At 42.4% G+C, this 23,065-nt stretch overlaps 1 protein-coding gene and 1 pseudogene across 3 annotated transcripts in view; one reads left to right on the top strand and one right to left on the bottom strand.

The window, feature by feature from the left end:
- The window catches only part of LOC307219868 (DGAT1/2-independent enzyme synthesizing storage lipids-like), a 142,966-nt gene that overhangs the window by 107,973 nt on the left and 11,928 nt on the right, over window positions 1-23,065 (bottom strand). Inside the window, exon 2 of one of the 2 annotated variants that reach the window (XM_079983392.1) lies at window positions 5,810-5,846. The gene's annotated coding sequence lies outside the window, so the exon portion shown is untranslated. Of the gene's footprint in view, window positions 1-5,809; window positions 5,946-23,065 lie in introns of those variants that run through there. The other variant, XM_079983389.1, reaches the window with a different exon arrangement.
- Window positions 1-23,065, top strand: part of LOC307219877 (DGAT1/2-independent enzyme synthesizing storage lipids-like) — a 40,122-nt pseudogene that overhangs the window by 15,660 nt on the left and 1,397 nt on the right. The gene's annotated exons all lie outside the window — the stretch shown is intronic.

The following is a 23,065-nucleotide window of genomic DNA, read 5'->3' on the forward strand; positions in this document are numbered from 1 at the left end:
AACCTTGTAGTCATTGAGACCAAAGTATTCTAGAGTCAAATGTGAGGCAATTTGCTGACAGCTATAGCTTGGCCAAAATTAGGTCATGCTGTTAACAGGACAAGGATCCCAAGCATACCAGGAAATCTATCACAGAATGGCTGGAAAAGAACAGAATCAATGGCCAAGTCAAAGTCCAGATCTCAGCCCAATTGAAATGCTGCGCAAGACCTTAAGATAGCTGTGCATAAACAGATGCCAGCAAACTTCAATGAGCTGAAGTGATGTGAGAGACTGATAAAGTCCTACAGAAAATGATAGGTAGTAAACATTCATATAGATTTGTTTTGGGATGCCTCATAGGAATCATAGAATAATAGAGTTGGGGTGAACCACAAGGGTCATCTATGCCAACCCGCTTGAAGCTGAATCACTCCTTTTCGAGAGCAGATGGGCCTCATGCCTTCCTCCACAGACATCCTATTGGGAGAAAGCCAGCTAATGGGTGCTAGACAAACAGGCCTCTGAGTTCCTGGGCCCTTGACCAGGACCTGCCAGCCACAGCTGCTTTGTTGACCCCTTGGGATAACTCTGTGTACTGCAGAGGTCTGCAGCCCACAGGTTCAAACCAAGTGAAAGCTTATCTCTATAAACATAAAAGAGATGTGAATTATAGACATTACTCTTTCACTTGTAATATCATTTCATGTTTCAGTTAAGCACTTACCTTCCCATTATAAAAGGGGAATTCTGGGTGTATCGCAGGATTGGGCAAGAAAGCACTCGTATGTCTTTGAAAACCTAGGACCTTCTGAACACACAGCAGGTGCTGGGTTACTGAGCTAGGGTCCCTTCCAGATAATTAATAAACAATCCAGCACAATTCTGTGTATATCAGCTTAGCTTTAATAACATAATTATTAATGCTTCCTATAACAGACATCTCGTCAGAAACACTGCAACTCTTTTATATGGACTAGTTAGCTTTGTAATGCTTATCAAATTGTTCTGAAAGAGCTCTTAACATATTTCCTGGCCTTTTTTGGTATTTATCCCTAAGATTTTCAATTGCAGTCTTTGCCTGTTGAAAGAAGAACAAAGGAATACATTGTGTTATAGGAATGTATTGCTAAATAGGTGCTCACAGTTATTAATATCTGTGAAGAAAAAGCTAAAGGGATCAGAACCAGAGGCAACCCATTTATTCCAGCTATAGAAGCACAATATGTAACTTCTTTCATGCAAATGTCTATGTATAATGAGATGTGTTGCACGAGAATCCTTGTCTCTCAACCCTCAAAAGCGGCTTCTTCAACATGGAGGGTTGGGCCAGAGCAGCCAGGGTGAGGAACCCCCACTAGGAAACTGCTCATCTGTCAGTGAATCCAGCCCCCTGTCTTTATTTTTTTTCCCCCAAGAGCACTGTATGAGAATGGCAGAGATACAACCAAACATAAGTGGGCTGCTTGGTACTAGTTTTCCTGCATGGTTGTTACCTCCAGCTATGTGAGGAAAACTGCAGAAATGCTATTGAGTTATATTTCACTATGCTCAGTGCTATTTTTCCAGAAAAAGAGGTGCATGAACTCACTATGAATACCTCCCTCGTTCTCTTAGAATGGCAAGGGCTGACAGGGCTAGTGACAAAAAACAGCCGCCCCCTGGTTCCATGCCTGAAAACAGCACAGCAGGGCACGGGTGAAAATAGCAGAGTAGCATGGATTCGCATTCACGTGCAGAGTTGCAATAAGTCACACAAACATCAGAAGTTCTTCAGTAATAGTTTTATTGAGGCTTAAGAGCGTACAGTGCTTACTGGGTCCCCCACCGGGGAGGGGGCTTGGAAGAACCCTATGGGGAAATTCTGGGGCATATGGTAAGCAGAAGAAGTCCTATTGCATAAGCAGATCTTTGTGCAGCACTACATAAAATGCATAGGTTTTTCATGGTCTCAACAATTTACAGAGAGGGAAAGCTGAGTGATGAACATAATGCACAAAAGTCTATATAATGAACCCGATCTCTGGTCGTATAGAATGAGTAAGTCAGTAGTCAGAATTCAATTTATACAACTGAAAGAGAGAAACCAACAGGAAAACAATATTCTGCTTTTTTACTTCCTTGTGTAGAGTTAACTTACTTTTTCAGCCAGCTCTGCAGCTGTTATATTTGAATCATATGGGATGGGTTCTCCAATATATGTCCTCAGTTTCACTGGAAGTCCTCCATATATGGGAAGGTATAGAAGTCTTGTTTTCTCATATAACCATCATGTCAACCCTATGTATGAAAGGGAAAAGAGTCTGTAAGAAAGCGATCCCATATCAAATTTGAAATTAGTTGGCATTCTGAGTTTTTAGCAGTCCCAATCAATCCATCCCAGACATGAGGTTAAATAATTTGAGTGCATATTTTTTAAGAGACAGCACAACTTTTTCAGATAAGTATACATTGAATAAACTACTAGTAGGTACGAAATAGATTTTTTTAAAACAACAACAACAACATCCTTGTATATTATTAATCTGTTTATTGCCTGATATCAGATCTCTTGATCAACCAAGGAATATAAGATAATTTGCTCACTTGACTTTCGAATGTTCCTGTATGTTTCACAAACGTTTTGTGTAAACATAGGGATGATGGGCTGAAAGAATAAAAGAAGAAATACAAAATCAAAAGAAAGGTGAAAACTGGAGAATTACTTCTCTGCCAATGCTTTTCAAGTAGAATTTCGTGGAAGTGCTGAGGTGGCCACCTTTTTAGACATGCGTTCCACAAGTCAAGTCTGTAGTACAACAGAATGACATTCAAGTTTGCATTATGATAAAAATACAGGCCACAGTGCCTTCCTGATGCACAGAGAGACAGATACACACATGGCACAGATGAGCCCATGCTGGTTGAATCCTGCCTACACGAACATAAATCCATCTTTTCATGCACATGTAAGTGGGTGGAGATTATATGCTGCATTAATTCACCCAGTGGACAAATTCACCCCCCAAACAGAGCACTCTGTGCTACTGGGCATTTTTGGGCTCTGTACTTCCTTCCTTCCTTATTTAAATAACCCTTTGGTGGTGTCATAGTTCCTTGCTGTGGCTGCTGTGTGCATGCAGAGGAAGATGATGTGTGGGGAATGCCAGTGGAGGGCCATGAACACTCCAGCAAGGGTGTCACGTGGGTTTGATTGCAGTGTCACATGGGAGCATAAAAGCTTTGTGTGGGAGTGCTTGATTGGCCATGTGTTCGGGTGGGGCCCTATTTTCTGGTATCTTTGTACCTGAAGAAATCATCAAGTTGGAGACCCAGTTTCCTACACCTTGTCCTATTCTGGCATTAAAGTCAGAAGCAATTATATGCAGTTACAGCACAAAAATCAGATGTCACTTTATCCAGTTGGCCCCATTTTTTAGATCCCTGAGGAAGAATGTAGAAAGTAATCCCATAGCTGTTATGAGGCCAGATAAGGTATTCCTGCAATCTGTGATCATGGGCCAAAAGACACAGGTCGACATGCTGTGTTGGAAACATAGGTAAAGGTAAAGGGACCCCTGACCATTAGGTCCAGTCATGGCTGACTCTGAGGTTGCGGCACTCATCTAGCTTTATTGGCAAAGGGAGCTGGCGTACAGCTTCCGGGTCATGTGGCCAGCAGGACTAAGCTGCTTCTGGCGAACCATGGTTCTGGGTTATTGGAGATCATGCCACAATACTCAGCCATCATATCATTATGTGAGATTAGTTCTTCAGAGGTCCAGAATATGGGAAGTCCATGTGAAATCTACCATATTTTTCGTTCCATTAGATGCACCTTGTTTTAGAGGGGGAGAACACGGAAAAAAAATTCTCACCCTCTCTGCTCAGCACCCCTTCAGCGAAGCTGCATGAAAAACGGAACCCCTTCCATTTCTCCTCCCCCTTGGCTTAAGGGTCGCTGCTCAGCTCTCCCTTTCTGCTGAAGCCGGGAGAGTCTTGCTCTCCTGCCTTCAGCGAAAGGAACCTGAAGCCTGCGGACCGAAGTGGGAACTCGCGCTGCGCTCCGAAGGCTTCAGGCAGTTATCCCTGAAGCGTGGAGAGCGAGAAGGCTCCCTCTGCACTTCGGAGCCTTCGTGTTGCTATCGCTGAAGCCAAGGAGCCTGCATTCGTTCCATAGGACGCACACACATTTCCCCCTAATTTTTGGAGGGGAAAAAGTGCGTCCTATAGAGTGAAAAATACGGTAATAATAAATAATTCAGATTGTAATTTAGTTTTTTGTTTTGTTTTGTTTTTGAATTGGATTATGATTTCATTTGATTTGTTATTAATTGGATGTTCTTAATGGAAAATTTATTTAAAAAATTATTATTATTACTATTATTATTATTATTATTATTATTATTATTATTATTTAAAAAGATCCTTTCCACCCACCCTTGCTAGGAATAGGGGAGCCCTCATCACTGGTATTTGAGGAATGGTGAATTCCAGAGGGGCACTGTTTCAGCTAAAACAACATGTTTTTATCTCACATATATCTGAGTCTGCATGCAATGCTTTCCCCCTGTTGGCTTGGACAGTAGTGTACACTTGACATTAGCTACCACCCATATCTATCCCAGCTTCAAATCAACCCTAAAAGAAATTAACATCCCAGCTGTGCTTTAAGTTGATAATGTGGAAACAGGCTAAGATGTTCATACAACTAGTTTTTACACACACACACACACACACACACACACACACACAAAGAGCATCTCTCTCTCTCTCTCTCTCTGATGACTCCTGCACAAGAAGTAACAAATAATACAACTCCTAGGACATCTTTAAAAGCAGAGACATCACCTTGCCAACAAAGGTCCGTATAGCTATGGTTTTCCCAGTAGTGATGTATGGAAGTGAGAGCTGGACCATAAAGAAGGCTGATTGCCGAAGAATTGATGCTTTTGAATTATGGTGCTGGAGGAGACTCTTGAGAGTCCCATGGACTGCAAGAAGATCAAACCTCTCCATTCTTACGGAAATCAGCCCTGAGTGCTCACTGGAAGGACAGATTGTGAAGCTGAGGCTCCAATACTTTGGCCACCTCATGAGAAGAGAAGATTCCCTGGAAAAGGGAGGGAAAGATGGAGGGCACAAGGAGAAGGGGAAGACAGAAGACAAGATGGTTGGACAGTGTTCTCAAAGCTACCAGCATGAATTTGAACAAACTGCGGGAGGCAATGGAAGACAGGAGTGCCTGGCATGCTCTGGTCCATGGGGTCGTGAAGAGTCGGACATGACTAAATGACTAAACAACAACAACAACAGGACATTTGCAAATGAAGCAGGGTCTACTATGGTTTCAAACTAAATGAGAGACTTTGATGAGATTCCTGCATTGAAGAGGGTTGACTAGATGACCCTTGGAATCCCTTCCAGTTCTACACTTTATGATTCTATGAACAATTTTTTCTACTTACATTCCTAAAAGGTAAAGGTAAAGGTACCCCTGCCCGTACGGGCCAGTCTTGACAGACTCTGGGGTTGTGCGCCCATCTCACTTAAGAGGCCAGGGGCCAGCGCTGTCCGGAGACACTTCCGGGTCACGTGGCCAGCGTGACATCTCTGCTCTGGCCAGAGCCAGAGCCGCACACGGAAACGCCGTTTACCTTCCCGCTGGTAAGCGGTCCCTATTTATCTACTTGCACCCGGAGGTGCTTTCGAACTGCTAGGTTGGCAGGCGCTGGGACCGAGCAGCGGGAGCGCACCCCGCCGCAGGGAGTCGAACCGCCGACCTTTCGATCGGCAAGCCCTAGGCGCTGAGGCTTTAACCCACAGCGCCACCTGCGTCCCCTACACTTACATTCCTGGTAAGTCTAAATCGCCTTTGCTTCAGTCACCTCTCTGTGGATGCAGCAGAAGTCCTGGTGCACTTTTTTGTAGGCTAATTTCCACCCCTATGGAGAAAGGTCCCTTTCTGTGGTGCTTTAAAGAGACTGTGATGAGTGTGCCATTTGTATGAAGAAACCAAGCATTGTGAAAAAGACTGCTAAGAGGTTGTGCCCATTTGTAATTTAAGATTATGAAGTCACACCCACAATAGCAGCCATGTCACATAACAACATATTGGGTCACAGAACACCAGCTATTGACTAAGAGGTAAAGGTAGGTATTGTGACAAGTGTGTTACCTCCATTTGCTGGTGGCTTCTCCCACTATAAGATGTGTATGAGATAGGAACATGATGTAATACACAAACCTTAATAACATGTTCTGTTTACAATATTGAATCCTAGTGCTGCTCCAGTAAAAGCTCTTCCATTGGCACCATGCTGCATTTAATTATGCAGCATGTATTGCTTGCTTTGGAGCCCCAGAAATTCCAGGTTGACATGCTCTGATATCAAAGGGTCTCTGGCATCCGGCACATGTTCAATACTGTCAGGTGGAGGTGAAGGATCCAAGTCCAGCATGCGTTCACCAGTTAAGTCAGAGGAATAATCGCATACATACATGTTGGTCCATTTTACTCTGTCATGCAGTGCCTGCAATTCAGTCCCAGACTCATTAAAAAGTGAAATTCATCAGGCGGTTTACAATATGATGATGATCATATCTATCTACATCTACATCTACATCTACATCTACATCTACATCTACATCTACATCTACATCTACATCTACATCTACATCATCTACATCTACGTCTACGTCTACGTCTACGTCTACGTCTACGTCTACATCTATATCTATTGTCAGGCTTTGGGGGATTTTATCTGCTCCCCCTCCCCCGGTGGCAGCAAGAAGCAGAGAAAAACAAGAAGAGTTCTTACTAATGAGTTTATTCAATCATCACAGCAAGAGACAATGGCATTGCTCCAACTGAGATCCTCTCCACTCCCTTCCTACCAACAGCACTTTTCCTTACAGTGGCCACCAGCGGCTAATTGTCTCTGAGTCCTTTGCTCTTGCACTCTCAACAAACGCCGGGTTCTGGGAGAAGGGGGGTCAGAAATACTCTCCAGTGATAACATCTCAGCCGGCTGCTCTGGCTCTGGCTCCTCACCATGGCATATCTTTCTAAACATATCTGTAACTTGCCTTGGAATGCCCCAAAATTTGCTCTCAGCCTCAGTTTCTTGCTGGTTATTCATCTTCTTGTAAAAACAGAGCAAAAATGAGGAAGCACAGAGAACCAAATACACTATTCTCAATAATGGATAAAGCAAATCAGAAGCGTAAATAACCACCCTGGGTGATCCACTGAGCTCAGGTATTGCTGTGAGTCGTGAAGGCCGCTCCCTGCAAGGCCCTTTCCACCTGGCCTAGGGGGTGGGGCCCAGACTCACCAGCTCTACTAAAGTGGTGCCTGGTGAGACCAGAGGGACACTGTCTGACGACAAACCCTAACTATTGGATTATTTTGCCCCATCTTTTAGTGCCTGCCAAAGAGCTGTGTCATGCTTATGATAATGTTTTATTCTTTTGTTAGTTAGTTATGCTGTTTTAAATGTGCATTTTATATTTGACCTCACTTAGCAGTGGTTTTTTCCAAAAAATGTTTACGTTTTGTTTTTTGTTCTTACTTTGTGGAGTGTGTATTCTGTAGTTTACCTCCTTTGTAATGTTTTATTTTGAAATCTTCTTGGTTAATTTAGTTTGTTTTGTTTTTTTAGTTAATTATGTTGCTTTGACTGTATAGTCTATATTTGACTTTCTTCAGATTGTCTTATTGATGTTTTAATGTGTTTTAAACTGCTTTTGAGATTTTTCTTAAAATATAAAGCGATATAGAAATGAAATAAATAATTAGATAATTAAATAAATGGTACTACTATAACAAACAAAAGTGCGCCTAAAAAGGTTGATGAGGGCTTTCTCAGGATACTGCCAAAGAGAACACCTGGCTGTGAATTGCAAGAAGTCAAACTAAAGAAAACTAAATTTTCAAGAAATTATAGGACCCATAGGTGGTATGTGAATAATTTGTTGATCGAACAAGTTAAAGTCTTTAAATACCTTTGCCCTGTTTTTCAGTCAGCAGGGTCGTGGGGAGCACATCAGAAATATGCAAAGGAAAAAGCATCTCAAAGCGCCAAAATTCTGACAGGCTTTTTACATACAAAAGGTGGCAATCGTATTGCATCAGCACTGTTTAAAGCTAATCCCCTAGCACAGTTATTGCATGGGATCAGATTTGGACAGGCCCTCACCTTGGATCTACAAAAGCTGTTCAACCTAATTTCCTAAGGCAATTTTTTTCTGTTCCATCCTGTGTTCCAAATGGTTCATTGCGCTTAGAGGCTAGTCTCCCCTCAGTTGAATTACAGGTTTGGTGTAGGACATTTAATTATAGGCTTTGCCTAAATTTAAACCCCACTGGTCTAGTACCCTTAGTATTGCAAGATTGTCATGAGAGTGCTTGGACTAAAATTGTCAACCAAATGTTTTACTTTTCTGGTTTATCATCACAACAGTTATTAACACTGGGCTTTAAGTAAAGTAAATAATTAAATTAGACAGCACCTAATTGAGCGACAGAATAATTTGGCCACAATAAGGCAATTTTGTCCATGGTATGATTATTTTCTACCTAGTCATTTTGACACTTGGGCACCCTATTTGCAAAATTTAACAATTCCAAAATACAGACGAGCTTTCACTTTCGCAAGCTTGAATAAACTGCCTTCAGCTGTACTTGAGGGTTAATTTCAGAAAATTCCACTGGAAAAACAATGATGTCCATGTGGAGATTGCAGTATTGAGTCAGTGGCTCATGAGCTTCTGGTTGCACTCTTTATAAAGATATGAGGAGTGAGGGTATTACCCCTCTTCTATTGTCCATGCTGGGTTGCTCAACCATTGCTACTGTGTCCTTTCTTCCAGCAGATCAAGATGACCAGGTGGCAGCAAAATCTGCAAGGTTTTTAGAGGGGACAATTAGAATAAGATCTATTATTTGATTATTGATCTAAACCTCCAAAATGTATTTTGTATAGTTAAGTTTTTTCCTTTTTCTTCAGTACATTTTATTTTATTGTATTCCTATAGCTAATAGCTGATGCAAATAAAGATTCTTCTGATCTGAACTTCTCAGGTTTTATGAGGATTTATAAAGGGGCGCTGCATCATCACTCCAAATGTCACCAGGAAATGATCTATCTGACAATGGGCTCAGCACAAACCCCGCTATCGATGCATTTCTGTTCTGCCTTCCCACTCCCTTGCAGAAACCTGAACCAGGGTATGCCCTGCCTAGGTAAAGGTAAAGGGACCCCTGACCATTAGGTCCAGTCGTGGCCGACTCTGGGGTTGCGGCGCTCATCTTTCTTTATTGGCCGAGGGAGCCGGGTGGCCAGCATGACTAAGCCGCTTCTGATGAACCAGAGCAGCACACGGAAATGCCGTTTACCTTCCCGCTGGTACGGTACCTATTTATCTACTTGCACTTTGAAGTGCTTTCGAACTGCTGGGTTGGCAGGAGGAGGGACAAGGCAACGGGAGCTCACGCTGTCATGGGGATTCGAACCACCGACCTTCTGATCGGCAAGTCCTAGGCTCTGTGGTTTAACCCACAGCGCCACCCGCATCCATACCCTGCCTAATGGGCCTCTAATTTACTGAGACAGTCTCATGGTTGCCACAGAAGCCATGATTCCTGAGCTGCCCCAGGACCTATAGGGTTTATGATCAAGAGCCATGAGTTACTTCCCTCCCTTGGGACAGTGAATTCTCAAACATTTTGTGAAAGTGAGCAGAGAGGGAGAGATTTCTTGGCATTGATAAGAGATTGAGAATTGGATGGATTGTTCTGTGGTATTACGGCAGCGGATAAAGGTGTAGTGTAACTTGATTTTGTTTGAAATGTATTGTTATGAATAGATTGCGGGCTTCCATTTTTTGCCGCCATGGTGAACAATGGTTCTCACCATAGCATGCAGCCGATTAAGGATAATTTGAGAGTAATTCCATTCCAACCCCCCACCCCCCAGGTCGGGGGGAGCGCTCTCACTCGCAGATCGCCCAGTAGCTGCCTCCCACTCCTACGGAATGCACTGCATGCATTGGAAACTCTCCAACGTGGTCACCATGCGCAGAGATTCTTCTGTTTTTTAAGATATATCCGAATTCAGACTTGAGAAGCAGGCATGTTCTGGAAGAAGGAGACAAGTTAACCTGCTGCTGAATGAATCAGCCACTGAGTGCCAAGGTCTTGATCTGGAGAAGATTTTAATCGTAATTGGATTGGTATGTGGTAGAGAGAAGCCTTTGTTTTCTCTTTATGTATTCACCATGCTTTTTTTATAATATGGCACCCTATTATATGGGATGTTCTGTGGCAATACCCTTGATTTATTATGGTGTTGATGAGATATCAGCTTGTTATCAGATGGGAAAGTATTGAAAGAAAATGCTGGAAGTCTGCCCAGATTAATGGCCAGATGCCAGACCACTTTTGGTTTTGAGAAAAGCAAGGTGGTGAAAGGTCACTACGCAGTAAAATTGAGTCCTTGGAGCAAGGGGGAAATGCTGGAAATGACTGATTGCAACAAGAAAGGAAAGTTGAACATTTTTTTAAAAAAAACATTCCACACAGAAAGTTACCAGATATAAACTCCTCTTGCAGATTAAAGGATATGGAACAGTTAAATACGAATGAAAGTCAACACATCAGTGGCTGATAAAATAAAGGATCAACATAGGAATTGTATTATTTGGGTTAAACTGGATTGAAGCAGCAAAAAGGAATCAACATCTCCTAAAAAATCTCCTAAAATCAGAACATGGGAACTCAACCGAAATGTTTAATTTGAAATCTGACAATTGGCTTTTTAAATTGAATTATGATTTGGTATTGTATTAATGTGGTCTATATTGGATTGTTATTAATGAAAAATTAATTTAAAAAATTATATTTAAAAATGCAATGTATTGTTGTGGACTGCTGCAGGCTATGGTGGATGATGGGGATTGGTCGCCCTGAGTGACCCGATTGCTGCAAATAGGCAGGAAGAGAGCTTGGGCAAAGCACCTTCTCTAAAAAAGCCCACAAGGGAAATTCTGGTTCCGAAGGGTCCAGTGGTGTCGGAGAACGCTCCCTAGGAGTCTCCAAAGCTCTGAAGGGAGCCACAGAAGCTCCAATATTGAACGCAGAGACACTGTGCAATCAAGACCTCTCAGCAAAACGCCTCAAGTGCCACCAATAAAGCAGCAATTTCTCTATAAAGTAAAAAGAAATCAGACCAATTTGGGCAATTTTATATATATTTGGACAAACATATATATAATATATATAATATATAATATATATATAATATATATTATATATATATAATATATATAATATATATATATTTGGACAAATATATATATATATATATATATATATATATATATATATGTCCAAATATATATGTCCAAATATATATGTCCAAATATAGGATCTACACCAGGGTGGTAAAGAGTAGCCCCCCCTCTGTCATGGCATCTGGAGGGACTAAGAGAAGGATAAATGACATACCCCTTCCACCCCATTGTAAATTGATAATAATGCTACCTCTGAACTTTTGATCAGCTTTAACCCAGTGATTTCTGTGATCTCTTTAAACATACTTTGCCAAAAAAAATTGCACATATTTACACCCCGACCCCATTTGAACATAATGCCGTTTCCTGGCATCCCCTCCAACATAACACCGAATATTTCTCGTTTATTTGATTTAATCTGACTGGTGTTAAATACCATCTCTAAAAAATTTATAATAATTTTATTTTATTCTTATGGACAGCCTTTTCAACGTAGACTGAAATTAGTGGAGCTCCATTTTCAAGACTGAAATTAGTGGAGCTCCAACCGGGGCTTTTGTTGAACCAGTAAATCTTAAATAATTAACGGCCAGAGTCATCTCGTGGGGCGGGGGGGAGACCCAAGCCTTGCATTCTTGATCCCCCTTTTCTACTTATATTTTATAAATTTCACTGATTTCCCCTTTTATAACTGTATTTTCTTCTTTATCACCTCTTTTTATAGAGCAGTCTCTATCCTCCTACATTATCTGTTCACAGACCAGAAATGCTACAACACATGGCTCTTGACCATAAAACCTCTAGGTCCTGGTCTCCATGGCAACCATGAGACCATCTCAGTAAATTAAAGGCCCAACACATAAGACAGAACATACCCTAGTTCAGGCCTCTCCAAGGGAATGGTTAGGCAGAAATCCATTCGTAATAATAATAATAATAATAAATTTTATTTATATCCTGCCCTCCCCAGCCGAAGCCGGGCTCAGGGCGGCTAACAACAATAAAACAGTACAAAAGTACAGCACAAACAACACTCTAAAATCATTCATTATAAAATTAATTAAATTCAAGCCACTGGCCACCATTGGGCCAGAGCTCGGCGAAGATTACCAAGGGAGGGAGTCAGGCTGTGCCCTGGCCAAAGACCTGGCGGAACAGCTCTGTCTTGCAGGCCCTGCGGAAAGTTATCAAGTCCTGCAGGGCCCTAGTTTCCACCAGGTCGGAGCCACAGCCGAAAATGCCCTGGCTCTAGTTGAGGCCAGCCTAACTTCTCTGTGGCCTAGGACCTTCAAGATGTTTTATTTGAAGACCGTAAGTTTCTCTGTGGGGCATACCAGGAGAGGCGGTCCCGTAGGTACGAGGGTCCTAGGCCGTATAGGGCTTTAAAGGTTAAAACCAGCAACTTAAACCTGATCCTGTACTCCACCGGGAGCCAGTGCAGCTGGTATAGCACCGGGTGAATGTGATCTTGCAGCGAAGACTCCGTAAGGAGTCTCATTGCAGCATTCTGCACCCGCTGGAGTTTCTGGGTCAGTCTCAAGGGCAGCCCCACGTAGAGCGAGTTACAATAATCCAGTCTGGAGGTGACCGTCGCGTGGATCACAGTGGCTAGGTCAGGACGAGAGAGGTAAGGGAAGTTTATGCTGAGCCCATTGTCTGAGAAGGATAATTCGATGGTGAAATTCGGAGTGATGATGCAGTGCCCTTCTATAAGGCTGGGGGGTCTATTAAGGTGGTCTGTTCCCAGAGACTTATGGTATCTGGTGGATTCCTGAATACTTCTGTCGAAGTCTTGCTATAGAATTGGGAATTAAGGTAGGCACTTGACAGGTTGGCTCTCAAGTGTCATCCTCAACACTCTCAAGTGCCTTCCTCAACACTAAAGCAAACAGGGCTCCCTCATATTCTCAGGAGTGTCAGGCAATGAAGTAGAACAATGCCTGGAAGGGACTCAACAGCTTGCAAGGCAACATCTCACTCTGGAAAGCCTGTGGTTTTTATCTGCCTTTTAGAAGACAGGAGGGCCTGGCTTCCTGTGGTCCATGGGGTCACAAAGAGTCAGACACGACTAAACAACAAAGTGGTTTTAATGAGTTTTAATCAGCTTTAACTCTTATTCAAGTGATTCATGAAGTGACTTGTGAAGATAAGATACATGTGCTTTTATGTTTTCTGGTTCTGTTTGGCTTTTACAAGCCATGGATATTTGTTCTTAATGAGTCTATGACTGAATCGCAGACAGAGTGTTGCGAGTACAATTCCTACCTTTATTCCTTAGTCAAGAACTGGTTTTCTGTGACCCAATATGTTATTGTACATTATAAATGTTCTTGTAGGTGTGACTCCATACTTATGTATGATTAGAAATGGCCACGGCGTCTCTTTTCCCATACTTTTCTGTTGAAAGATGTAGTGAAGAGAGAGTAAAATAAAAAATATGCAATTCAACTATGTAAGGGTCTGTTTTCAGATGACTTAGTAATTTGTAAACAAAAATGCAATGGCTGTGTATTGTGGCATGGTCCCCAATAACCCAACCGGAAAGAAGTTCTAGAGGCAGTGAAAACAGGGTTTGGCCATCGGCATCTGTTCTTATCTGGCAGCAGTGCTGCTATTCCACTTCACATCCCCAGAAAGAGGCACTTTGCAGTGAATTCCAAAATGCTGCCACCCATCAGCTCACTATTTCCCCCACCCTCCCTCTTGTTCGGTGTTGTGTTCGCTCCATATAATTTGAGTCAAGTGGATAGCCTCAGTACAAAAAACAACTGTGTAGCAGAGATCACTTTTACTTTGGGGACACAAAGACACACACTGTCTCTGCTACAAGAAGTCTTCACTCTCTGAGCCCAGAGAGCGTTTCAACGTATAAAGTTTTTGCTGAGGAAAAGTGCACACAGAAAGTGCAAAGTCCACTTGCTCAAAAAAGTCCTGCAACTGCCAGAGTTCCCTCTGTGTAGACGTCTTGCAATGTGTCTAACTTCCATCAGATAAGCTCTTCACATTTTCCCCAGATCATTCCAACAGTATCCATGTCTCCAATGCCCCACAACAGTGAATGCTGAAACTTGAGTTCTTTATCTATCCTGGGGTATGTGTTAGTTTGCCCAGCAACACAAAGAAGACAGTCACAAGATGCATGCAGCTGCACTTTTAGGAGGCGGGGAACCATTTCTGCTGACAAAGAGAAGTGACCCTTTCTCACTTTCCTTAATACTTCAGCAGTGGACTGAAACCACCTTGCTTTACAAGAAAAAAATGGAGTCATACACTTGGCATTTTGTATCTACTTGTATCTACTGGGCAAGTTACAGTGGGGGAAACTGGGAAAATATTAAATAGCAGGAGAATTCATGTAATCATGAATGCTTCTGGAATGGCAATTCAAACTGATATACGGCATTTTCTGTTTTCCAGGTAAACGGTCGTTGAAAATACCATCAAAACCAAAGAAGATTTAACTGGATTTCTTTCCTTCCTCGGCATACACGTGGGGCTTCATATCAGGAAACCATGAGCTGCTTTACTCAAATGCTGGGAAACTGGATTAGTTTTTCTTACTTGGAAGAATACCTGAGCTTAGGGGCTTATTGTTGGTGGTTGCGTATGCTTCTGATTTTGCCTTGTTCAATCGTTATAATGACATATTTGTTTGTCTGTGCAATCTCATTTTTGCTATATGTCTACAAGAAGAGGAATAACCAGCAAGAAACTGATTTTGATACCAAATGTTGGAAAAAGCCAAAGCAAGTTACGGCTCAAGTTTTAGATATATTTGGAAAGATATGGCATGGTGAGTAAATGTTTCTTTCATACCAATAATTCAGCTACTATACTTTCATAGGACTGAGCATCAGAATTTCAGACTTGAGGCCCTGGAACAATAGTTACCATTACAGTTTTAACTGTGTGGTGGGTACACAGCGAATTTAATGAGTATATCATCGTGTAGTGAGACTTTGAGGGTGCAATTTTCTTGAGCATCACTAGGTAACCCTGAAGCATAAACTCTGGACACAAACCATGGAATTTGTCAGCACACATTACTAAAACCAAGCTTGGGTCATAAGGATGAAACCCTCTGGCTACTTAGGACATGGTCAAGGGTGCATCTGTCTGGGAAACTGTTTTCTCACATTGTATAAAGTGATTCAGAGAATGGCCTGAAGATGCCTGAAATTAGAGCTCTTAGGGATGGGGAAAGAATGTGCAACACTCTGCAAGGAAGGGTAATACTGTTTTCAAATAAAAAAGGCTCAGGAAAATATAGTATTATAACCCGTATGAAAGTCAGGGGCATCTTAACCATTGGCGCTAGGGGTGCACGGCACCCGGGCGCTGGGCTCACAGGGGTGCCAGGCTGAGAGTCCAGGGCTGAGCGTTGGAGTCTAAGGAAGAGCTGCCGACAGCCCGTCAGAGTTCGTCTTCTGCAGGCGGCTCTTCCCCGGACTCCAACGCTCGATCCCAAACTCGCACCAACCTGCCCGCAGCAGAAGAGCCTGTCGGCTCTTGCCCCAGCTGCATGGCAGCTAACTGTTTCAGTGCCATGCCCGGAGCACCATGTAATGTTGTGGGTGTGGTACGATGCATCCTGTTGCATGTGCCGAGCTGTGGGTTCCTTTGCTGGCTTTTCCGCTGTCGTCACACTCTCCCAGCACCGCTCAGCGTGATGTGCCAGCACAGAACAACGGGGAATGCTAGCGGCAGGAGAGGAACATCTCTGGATGGGATCCGCCACACACCAACAGCACCGATGGCAGCAACAAGTCCCGACAAATAAGAGCGCATGGATCCCAGCCGAAACAGTTAGCCACCATGCAGCGAGGTGTGTGGAGGCAGCAGGTGGACAGCACAGAAACTGTGTCACCGAACATTTTGTTCCCCCCTAGCATGGAACCCACACCCACCTTCGTACACCCCTGTGCGTTGGGCGCTGGAACCCCTGTTAGTTGGAACTGTGAGTCACTGCATCTGCAACCATTCTAAATGTAAACAACTATCTCCTTAAAAAAAGTCAACAACTTTGGGGTCCCCCGTTAAGAAACGTTCGACAACTCTGGGCAACCTAGGGGTGCCTGGTGGATTTTTGCACCCCGACACCGCATATGCTTAAGATGGCCCTGATGGAAATTTCAAGGAGATTGAAACAGCAAGTCACAGTTTTAGCGCACTCAAAGACTAGGCAATTTTTCCCCCACCTGCGCCCAAAATTAAGCAAGGAACGAAGATTCCAACAGACGAGAAATATCATTTATTATGTCAGCACAACAGAGAAAGTTCTGGCCCATGTGGATGACAACCTAGTATCCAGAATGCTGCAACATATAGGAGAGCTTTTTAACCGATCTTAAATTTCAGTTTTCTGAACCACAGTGTTTTCTTCCAATAAAAGATTGCAATATTCCATTTATTTTTCAACAAAATAACATTTATTTATTGCATTTTATATCATTTCCAGGTTATGAAGTTTTTGGCATGGAACATCTCCCTAAAGGACCAGTGCTTATTATCTATTATCACGCAGTTTGTACTATTGACTATTTCTTCCTTATCGCTAGACTTTTCAAGGAGACAGGGAGAGAGAGTTTTTCAATATGTGATCGTGCCATATATCGGTTTCCAGGTAAGTTATTAAATTTAACTCATGCTTTTTTTCTTAAAATATGTGAAATATGATATAAAATAAAGCTATAAGATATAAAACAATGCTATAAAATATAAAACAGTGTATCAGGCAAGTAGGTGAAAAACAACACATGAAATATCAGCAAGTGTCCTCACAAGAAAGGAAGTTGGAAACTGCAGGCTTGCTTTTAGCCATTTACAACATCAAACTCTTCTCCAAATAATTTTCCAATGACCCCCAAACCCGTGCAGAGCTTCTAGTTACTAAAAGGACATACAGAAACATGATTCATTGCAAAAAACAGCAACACATCCTTGAGGCTTGGTCCACTCTTCGTTCAGCTGTAGAGAGGCATGACTCCCGCTCCTTTTGGTGCTTAGTTAGGCCTTCGGCACCACTCAATTCAGCTATCCTGATTTCCGCTGACGAATGGATTGCTTATTATTCAGCCAGTTTCGCTTCTCCAAATCATCTTACAGATCACCTTCAATCCCCGTTGGACCTCTGTTCCTGTTCTCTTAGTTCCACCTCCTCAGTAAATTTTACCTCAACCCGCATCTTCAACATCATAATGTCCATGCGTAGGAATAAGGCCCCCGGCCCAGACATGGTCCCGTTGGACCTTTTCCTGACTGATCCTCTTTGGTGGAGTGAACAGCTGACTCCTGTATTCACCGCTATCTCCTCCGCCTTAGACATCCCCGACTCCTGGAGAGAAGCTACAATAGTTCCGATTTTCAAAGGCGGCCAGCCAAACATCCCTAGGAACTATCGCCCCATCAGCTTACTATCTATTCCGGGGAAAATATTTGCCACTGTCTTACTGGAAGAACTTCTTTCATGGGTCCATGAGAGAAACATTCTACCGCCAGAACAGATTGGCTTCCGGAAGTCAGCAGCAACCATGGACCACTGTCTAACTCTTTATCACCTTGCCAGTAAATACACTGCACCAAGGCAAGGCCACCTGTTTGCCGCTTTCATGGACCTGGAGGCCGCCTTTGATTCCATTCCTAGGCAGAGATTATGGTCCAAACTTGCCCATTTGGGAATTGATCCGCACCTCCTTTCCCTAATTATTTCCCTTTATTCAAACACCACAGCTCGCGTTCGAATTGGTCCCAACGGCTACCTTACCACTCCATTCCCAACGGCCAGGGGCGTCCGACAAGGTTGTCTCTTGGCCCCTTTACTGTTTAATCTTTATCTTCATGATGCCCTTTCCCCTTTGAAACTAGCAACTAAGTACCCTCCTCACTTAGCAGGCCACCCCATTGCTTCCCTTTTCTATGCGGATGATGCCGTCATCTTATCCAGAACAGCTGCGGACCTAGCAAATGCAGTTAATGCATTTATCGCCTATTGTAAGGCGGAAGCTCTTAATATTAATTATAAAAAATCGAAAGTTCTCCACTTCACTCGTTCCCGCAAACTCAAGCTGGAGCCGCTTAAGATCACAGGTGGCTACTTAGAAAAGGTAAAAGCCTTTAAATATCTAGGCTTAATATTTACTTATAATCTCTCCTGGACCACCCATCTACAATCTGCCTCTCTTGCTGCAACCACGACCTCTAATGCCATTGTCCGATTTTATCACCAGAAGGGCGGCAAACACCTTCCAGCAGCGGTGGAGGAAGATTGGAAGAAATTTAAGGACTATCTACAAAAATATTGTAAATTGTATGATTGTTAAGAAAGATGTAAGATTAGCAAAAACATGGCTTCAACAAACTAGTTATAAAGAATACAAATTTAAACTTAATTGGAAGATGAAAAGATAAATTTTGGATAAGTAACATTTTATAATTAAGTGTCAATAAGAGTATGTTAAATTTTAAAATTTGAGATATTAATATTGAAAAATTATATTATATGAATTAAACCAAGTTAATAATTTGCTGGTAAAATTTATGAGCTTAGAAAGCAGGAACAAGGGTTGTGAGGAAGTCCAAAGATGAATATGAAAAGTGGATTTTGGAAAAGATTGTGTTATTACCTATGTATTTTATTGTTAAACTAAAATTTAATAAATATTATAAAAAAAAAAACACCTTCCAGCAGCAATTCAAATGTTTAATGCCAAAGTTGTCCCTAAACTATTATATGGCTGCGAAGTATGGACTACAGCAATATCAGGTAACTTGGATCGCCCACTTCACATGTTTCTGAGTTCTCTTTCCGGCGTCCCAAGATGTGTCTCAGCTGCAACCCTACGACTTGAGTTCGCCCAGCCCTCAATTATAAAACGAGCATGGAGTCGAGCCATTTCCTACAGCTCCCACCTACTACCATCGGATGCTCGAATTAGAGGTGGTTTCTCCAATCTGATCCTAAGAGATATTCATAATTCTCCTTGGAAAACTACAATTAATCTCAAATTCCGCTCTCTTCTCAATTTGAACCGCAAAACTGCTTTTAATTTAGAGTGTATTAGCCCGGCGGCCCTACCTCTAATCAAAAAGAAGCTACAGCAACTTGACTTCTCTAACACAGCTTCCCATGCAAGAGGGCCGTGTTCAGGCTTAGCCCTAGCAATTCCACCCCCTGAAGGGATCCCTCTATACTGCTTTACAATTCCTTCGGAGGCTAAACGAAGGGCCTTTACCTGTGCCCGTCTCAACTGTTTTCCTACAGCAGTTCTGTCGGGTCGTTACTCCAGAGTTCCCATCGCAAATAGAACATGCTCCTGCAATGACACGGCTCTGGAGACTATGGAACATGTAATGCTCTTCTGTCCCAACTGGACAGATGAAAGATCTCGGTTTCTAACTCCTCTCGTGAACAAGCTTCATCTCCCAATCCAGCCTTGGATAGTGTCCCTTCTTCTGCAGGATTCTGACTGCTGGATTACCGAGATGACAGCTAATTTCCTGCTTAGTGTGATGAAGAGGAAAGCGGCACCAACTCCTTCTTCAATACCACAGATGTAGTCGATACGCCGCACAATCGAACCTGTTTTTTGTATTCTCTGTCACTCGATGTTTTAAATCCCCCGTTACCTTTGTTATCCCCATTTTCTCAAAGTATTCGCCCAGGACGACATACACTTTTATCTCCCCACCCCCATTTTATGTTGTTATTTCTATGTATATTATGCTATGGCATAATGTGGATTTTGGAAAAGATTGTGTTATTACCTATGTATTTTATTGTTAAACTAAAATTTAATAAATATTATAAAAAAAAAACACCTTCCAGCAGCAATTCAAATGTTTAATGCCAAAGTTGTCCCTAAACTATTATATGGCTGCGAAGTATGGACTACAGCAATATCAGGTAACTTGGATCGCCCACTTCACATGTTTCTGAGTTCTCTTTCCGGCGTCCCAAGATGTGTCTCAGCTGCAACCCTACGACTTGAGTTCGCCCAGCCCTCAATTATAAAACGAGCATGGAGTCGAGCCATTTCCTACAGCTCCCACCTACTACCATCGGATGCTCGAATTAGAGGTGGTTTCTCCAATCTGATCCTAAGAGATATTCATAATTCTCCTTGGAAAACTACAATTAATCTCAAATTCCGCTCTCTTCTCAATTTGAACCGCAAAACTGCTTTTAATTTAGAGTGTATTAGCCCGGCGGCCCTACCTCTAATCAAAAAGAAGCTACAGCAACTTGACTTCTCTAACACAGCTTCCCATGCAAGAGGGCCGTGTTCAGGCTTAGCCCTAGCAATTCCACCCCCTGAAGGGATCCCTCTATACTGCTTTACAATTCCTTCGGAGGCTAAACGAAGGGCCTTTACCTGTGCCCGTCTCAACTGTTTTCCTACAGCAGTTCTGTCGGGTCGTTACTCCAGAGTTCCCATCGCAAATAGAACATGCTCCTGCAATGACACGGCTCTGGAGACTATGGAACATGTAATGCTCTTCTGTCCCAACTGGACAGATGAAAGATCTCGGTTTCTAACTCCTCTCGTGAACAAGCTTCATCTCCCAATCCAGCCTTGGATAGTGTCCCTTCTTCTGCAGGATTCTGACTGCTGGATTACCGAGATGACAGCTAATTTCCTGCTTAGTGTGATGAAGAGGAAAGCGGCACCAACTCCTTCTTCAATACCACAGATGTAGTCGATACGCCGCACAATCGAACCTGTTTTTTGTATTCTCTGTCACTCGATGTTTTAAATCCCCCGTTACCTTTGTTATCCCCATTTTCTCAAAGTATTCGCCCAGGACGACATACACTTTTATCTCCCCACCCCCATTTTATGTTGTTATTTCTATGTATATTATGCTATGGCCGCATGGCTAATGCAATAAAATCATTATTATAGGTGAAAAACAACACATGAAATATCAGCAAGTGTCCTCACAAGAAAGGAAGTTGGAAACTGCAGGCTTGCTTTTAGCCATTTACAACATCAACCTCTTCTCCTAATAATGTTTCAGGCATCATATTTGAATCAGGCAATGTTTCCAATACAGCATGTCAACCTGGGTCTTTTGGCCCTTGATCACAGATTGTAGGAAAACCTGACCTGACCTCAAAACAGATATGAGAGTGCTTCTTCTTCTTCTTCTTCTTCTTCTTCTTCTTCTTCTTCTTCTTCTACTCTAGTAATTGCAAGACAATTCCTGTGCTTCCATGCAGAAATTTCATGCTTTCTTGTACAACTTGTCTACATTCTTCCTCAGGGATCTAAGAACTGAAGGAATCTGGATAATTTGACATCTGCTTTCTATGCTGTAACTGCAGGCTCTCATATAATAATTGCTGCTGACTTTAATACTAGAATACGACAAGGTTTGGGAAACTGCATCTCTAAGTTGTTGTTTTCCTGAAGTACAAAGAGTTTTGCAAAGTTCAGTCATTAGTAAAGATGGCTATTCATTACTGGAAAGAACAACGCAAAGTATGGGATTCTGCTTGGGAGCATCTGCACTAGCAAACCACCTGTGCAAAATCCTCTGTGGCAGCTGGGATGGGGTGGGAGCTAATGGCCAATCAAGCACAGCTTTTATGCCCCCATGTGACACTGCAATCAAACACATGTGGCACCCTTGCTGTAGTGTTCATGGCCCTCCACTGCCACTCCCCCCACATCATCTTCCTCTGATGACACCACAGAAAGGTCACGAAAGGAAGGAAGGAAGGAAGGAAGGAAGGAAGGAAGGGAGGGAGGGAGGGAGGGAGGCCAAAGTGTGCTCTTTGGAGGTATTCCACTGGTTAATTAATGCAGCATATACTCTCCACCCATATATCTGTGGATGAATCTCTGCTGTTTTCCACCAGCAAAGCCTCCTTTGTGCCATTTGTGTATCTCTCTCTCTGTGTGTATATACTATATCCAAAAGCTCTGCAGCCTAAAGGGATTGGGGTAACCGCATAGGTTTTGCTCGGATAGCTTTGGAGGCAAAAGTGGTGAGTGATCTTTGTGCAATTTGCATTGCCTTCAGGATTATCCTAGATAATCCTGAAAGCTATGCAAATCTGTTGATATCCTTGAAGGCAATCCAAATCTGTTGATATCCTTGATCTAGCATCCTAAGTAGTTGAGGATTGCAAATCCCCTGTTTGGGGGTCAAATGATATCTGTATTTCCCATCACTGCTCTTTTTTGTTTTAAAGCTATTAAAATCAATTAAATGTAAAAAGAAAAATAGCTTTTTTCCTCTTCAATTCTTGAAAATCTGGGGGACAGCATGTGCAATTTGAAGTCAATTACATCAGGCTTGTCGTTGCAATACCAGATGCGGAGCATTATTCCTAGTCCTTAACCAAAATTAAGGTGGAGCGGGTGGGGTGAAGTAATTCTCCAGTTCTCAGCTACCTTTTGATTTTGATTTTTGATTTTATTCTTTTAGCCCATCATCCCTATATTTACACAAAACATTTGCGAAGCATACAGGAACATTGGAAAGTCAAGTGAGTATCAAGAAATCTGCTCTCAGGCAATAAACATTTTATAATAATATACTTTTTTTTAGAAACAGAATATCTTTTTACTACTTTCTAGTAGAGTTTATTCAGTGTACACTGATCTGCAAAAGTTGTGCTGCCTGTCTCAGGACTGAGTGAACATGCCCTTGCTTAGTTTTTTATTAGATTTAAAAGATAGCTATAATCTATAACAGTGGTAGGAACCCCAACATGGAGGGGAACTGAGCAGGAAAAAAACCATATTCTGCAGTCTATTTTACAACTTATGACCTTGATTTTTAAAGAGCAGAGAAGAGCTGACAG

This window comes from Podarcis cretensis (assembly GCF_951804945.1).
Source record: "Podarcis cretensis genome assembly, chromosome: 7".
In the NCBI taxonomy this organism is placed as follows: domain Eukaryota; kingdom Metazoa; phylum Chordata; class Lepidosauria; order Squamata; family Lacertidae; genus Podarcis; species Podarcis cretensis.